This window comes from Gossypium hirsutum, chromosome D05, assembly GCF_007990345.1.
Source record: "Gossypium hirsutum isolate 1008001.06 chromosome D05, Gossypium_hirsutum_v2.1, whole genome shotgun sequence".
NCBI lineage: Eukaryota > Viridiplantae > Streptophyta > Magnoliopsida > Malvales > Malvaceae > Gossypium > Gossypium hirsutum.
Genome location: NC_053441.1, coordinates 49,506,052 through 49,511,057, shown reverse-complemented (window position 1 = coordinate 49,511,057; position 5,006 = coordinate 49,506,052). Strand labels below are relative to the sequence as shown.

General features: G+C 38.8%; 1 non-coding gene across 1 annotated transcript; it reads left to right on the top strand.

Annotated features, from left to right (window-relative positions):
- Nucleotides 1–4,357: 4,357 nt before the first annotated feature.
- On the top strand, nucleotides 4,358–4,464 carry LOC121218094 (small nucleolar RNA R71). The gene has a single exon (XR_005914357.1). It is a non-coding gene; the product is annotated as a small nucleolar RNA R71 (small nucleolar RNA).
- Nucleotides 4,465–5,006: the final 542 nt, after the last annotated feature.

The following is a 5,006-nucleotide window of genomic DNA, read 5'->3' as shown; positions in this document are numbered from 1 at the left end:
TGAACTTGAAAAGATTCACGATGTCTTTCATGTTTCGATGCTTCGACGTTATAGATCCGATCCGTCACATGTGATTAATCCCTCAGAAGTTGAAATTCAATCTGACTTGAGTTATGAAGAAGAACCGATTCGTATCCTAGCTCGTGAAGTGAAAGAGTTGCGAAACAAAAGGGTTCCGTTAGTTAAGGTGTTATGGCTCAAACACGGGATCGAGGAAGCTACTTGGGAAACCGAGAGCTCGATGAAAGAACGATACCCAAACCTATTTACCGGTAAGATTTTCGGGGACGAAAATTTCTTAAGTGGGGGAGAGTTGTGACAGCCCAAAATTGACCCTAGTCGGGAAGTGGTTTCGGGACCGCTAAACCGAGTCACCGAAATGTTCGAATGTGATATTTATGGTCTAGAATATGTAATTATGAATGTGTGAAAATTTCAAGCTTCGATTTAGTCGATTGCATGTGAGTTTTAGTAAATAGGACTAATGTGAGAAAATTTTGAAATGTGATAGGTCAAAGCATAAGGACCTATTAGTGCATGTTGAAAAAGGGGGACTTGCATGTCAATTTCCCCCCTCTATTAGTAGTGGCCGGCCATGACAAGCATGGTAGACCAAGTGTGATGGGCAAGAACATGTCATAAACATGTTGAGTTAGTGTGTCATGGGAAGTATGATAAAATAAGGAGCATGGGCATAAAATAATGAAAGGGAATATGATGAAAACAAAAAAAAGTGTGTGGTTGTTCCCCCCCCCCATTGCCGTGAGTAAAAGAAAAGAGAAGAAAAATTTTGTTCATCCTTTTTCATCTTCTTTTGGCCGAAAATTCTAAGGAAGGAGGAAGGAGTTCTTGCTTCATGTTTGGTTTGGAAGAGGATTAGGAGGAGGTTTGGCCATACTTGTATCTAGATCAAGGTATGTTTGAGGCTGTGCCATGAGATTCATGCATGTTTTTAGTTGCTAGCTTGAGTTCTAATTAGCCCATGGTTCAAATCTTTGCTATGTCATGGGGATGATATTCGGCCTAGGTGGATTTTGTGTTAATGCCATTGCATGCTAAATATGAAGCTTGTTAATGATGCATGTGATGGTGGATTGATGATTCTTGAATCTTCTTTTTAGCATTTTTGAGTGAGCAGATATGTGAATTGGTTGCTAGATGGAGAAGAATCGGCTAGCAAGTTGCGTGCTAAGGCCGAATATAATTTTTGTATATTAATGAGTAATGCATGTGTTAAATTGATGGAAAGGGAGAGGATGCTTTACTAGTGTATATATGTGTGTATTAGCCAAGTTTTGAACTTGAAACAAAATGGTGTTTAGTCAATACAAGTGACCATACTTGTAGAATGTATTAAGTGCTGCAATCGGCCCCAACATAGACATGCATATTCGGCCATAGGAAGGAGATTGGTGTTGCATGTATTCGGTTAGAGGCAAGCATATTGATGCTTTTGTCTTGGCTTAGAAAATTCGGCCAAGGGGGAAAATTAGCTAAAATGTTGAGTTTGATTCATGATTCCGTACATATGTGACTTTAATGTCTAATGTATAAATATGGGCTAAGTGCCTTGTGTTCCTCTTTTCGATGCTCAAATGATTAAATCAATTTATTTGTTTAATTAAGCTCAAGAGCAAAGGGGAACTAAATCCGATAAAGGGAAGGAAAAAGTGGTTGAATAGCTATCGGAATCGTTCGACAACATTCGAGGTAAGTTCTTGAGTAAAAGAGCTTAAATTATGATTTGATTAGATCATGTTTGAAGCAAATCAAAATCATGCTCTTTGTGTGTGGCTATTGAGCCGAAATTGCAAGAATGATAAGTGTCTTGTGTTTGAGTTTTGCTAACAAAAATGAAATACGAACGTGCCATGATTTATTGTTAAATGTGCATGGTTATTTGAATGATGTCCGGGCTAAGTCCCGAAGGCTTTGTGCTAAGTGACCATATCCGGACTAAGGTCCGAAGGCATTTGTACGAGTTAATAAATCCGGACTAAGATCCGAAGGCATTTGTGCGAGTTACTAAATCCGGGTTAAGTCCCGAAGGCATTTGTGCGAGTTACTATAACCGGGCTATGTCCCGAAGGCATTTGAACGAGTAGCTATATCCGGTTAAATTCCGAAGGTACGTGATTTGGGAATGAATGATCTTGCTGTAAAAATTTCAGTTAATACGCTTGAAACATCCCAACATTGAGGTATGTTTCGTATGTGCTTTGAATTAGTTGAGCCCTTACAAATAAGTATTCGCTCAGTTGATAAATGAGCTACCGACCTTTGGCTAAGTTGATCTTTGTGTATGAATAAAAGGGTTGGTAATGTGAAGTAAGTATGATATTGAAAAATTGTGCATATGAAATTATCCGTTTAGCTACATGAATGTTATACTTTTGTTGTGCTGGAATCCCTTGCTCAAAACTTACTAAGCATAAATTGCTTACTCCGTCTCCTTGATTCTCTGTTTTATAGATTTTGGCTCTCCAGCTATCGGACTCGGGATTTTGAAGTCGAAGTCGCCCACACTATCAAAGCCCCCCCCTTTTTGGTACAATTTTGGTTGAACTTCGAAATGGCATGTATAGGACTACCCTTTTTGTTGGGGGTCATGGACCCTTTGGACTTGTATAATTTTGGATAGCCATGCGAAAATGGCTTATATATGTTTGAGTATAATGTTATAATCATTTGGTATGGACATGGTTATTGAGAGGTGTGGATATGCTTAACAAGGATTGGCCATGGGAATGGTTAATCACTATCATAATTTGTGCTATTTATGCTAAAAGGGCTAGTTGAATCATGGAAACTATGAAATAGGTAAAGTCTACCTTAAAGGCAGATGCTGACAGCAGCAGTGATGTAGATTTGGAAAATAACTAAAAATAGTAGGAAGGGAATTAAATAGTGAATAAATTATATAAACGAACCTTGATGAATCTATTTTCATAGGAAAGTAACGAAACGGTCATATGGACAGTATGTTAAGAGATATTTAGGTTCTCGTGAGACAGGGCCAGAACGGTTTCTGGATTTCCTGTTCCGAATTTTGGAAATTCATTATAAATTAACCAGAGACAATTAGGAGTTATACCATATATTTATAGATTCCTCACTGAGTCTAGTTTCTATAGAAACAAACGGCATCAGTATTGAAGCTCTGTGCAGGGAGATATCCAAGTCGTAATGTGCAAATGTCAGTGTAGTCGATCCCTGTAACATGGGAGACTTTGACTAATAAACTGTATTAATTGGCCTAACCAAAAATTCTAGAAAAAAATATGTAGATGGACATATGAGTCTAGTTTCAGGGAAAATTTACGGAACTAGATTCTGAGTTTCTGAACTCAAGATATGATTTTTAAAGCGACTAGTACGCAGATTGGCAGTGTCTGGGAAATTTGTTTATAAGTGGTTAAAGTCTGTTAACACCTCGTGTTCGACTCCGGTGACGGTCTCGGGTTCGGGGTGTTACACCTTTGGTGTAGGAACTTCAACATCTGGTTGACTCTTTCCAACGGGCTTATCTTCGACATCAATCAATCAGGGTTCTAGAATTTTACCACTTCGCAATGCCACTGCCTTGATATGTTTTTTACCTAAATTTATTGGATTCTCAGTATCGCTCGGCAAGGTTCCTTGTGGTCTATTACGTAACTCCGTAGCTAACTGATCCATCTGGATTTCCAAATTTTTCAGTGTTGCTGCTTGGTTTTGGATCAAAGCGTCATTCTTTGCCATGTATGCTTTCAAAAAGTTCTCCAAACTGTTTGATGCCTCAGCTTGAGGTGGTTTTGGAGCTTGCTGATTAAACCCTTGAGATTGGTTGGGTCTTTGCTGCAATAAGTAGTTGTTCGGTCCATTTCCTTGGTTGGTCCAAGAAAAGTTAAGATGATTACGCCATGAAGGATTGTAGAAGTTGGACTGGGGTCCTTGTCCACTCCTATTTTGATATTGGTTCCCCACATAGTACACTGACTCAGGATTTGATGGAAAATTCTCAAAAGAATGACCTTCCTCACAGTACACACAGTAAACTACTTTAAACGGACTTAGTGGCTGAGCTATAGAATTATTAGTACTATAAGTGGTTAACTATTTTATCATAGAAGAAATAGATTATACATGAGCTGATAACGAAGTGAGGGAGTCAACTTCATGAACTTTGGCTACACATCTTCCTGAAGCTGTTCGATTTGGTGGTCATTGATAGTTATTACTCGCGATGCTCTCGGTGATCTCATAAGCCTCATTATAAGACTTAGAAAAAATTGCACCATTCGCAGAAGCATCTACCATCAATCTTGTATGTGCATTGAGACCATTATAGAATGTCTCCAACTAGATACAATGAGGAATCCCATGATAAGGACACTTACGAAGTAACTTCTTGAATCGCTCCCAAGCCTCATACAAAGACTCGTCATCTAATTGTTGGAAAGTTGTGATCTCGTTCCTCAACTTAGCATTTTTGCTAGGTGGGAAGTACTTAACCAAAAATCACTCTACTAATTCTTGCCATGTAGATATGAAACTTGGTGGCAATGAATTTAGCCATGCTCGTGCTCGGTCTCCTAATGAGTACGGAAACAACTTCAACCTCAGTGCATCTTCAGTCACATCGGCTATCTAGAATGAATCACTCACCTTCATAAACAATCAAAGGTGGAGATGTGGATCTTCCGTGGGCAAACCACTAAATTGGCCCACCGTTTGTAGCATTTGAAACATCACTGGTTTCAATTCAAACTAGGTTGCCTCAATATCTGGCCTTCTAATTCCTAGGTTTAACTCACTAAAAAGTGGCACAACATATTGTCTGATGCATCAATCCCTATCATCGGCAATGAGGATGAGATTTCGTACATAATCAGCTTCATTACCTTGGTCTTGATTCTGATTTCCAAGGTTCATCCCGACTTGTCTTTGAGCTGTTCGTTCATGTCTTCTTTGTCTAAAAGTTCGCTCAATTTTAGGGTCTGTAGGGAGTAAATAGATAATTTGAT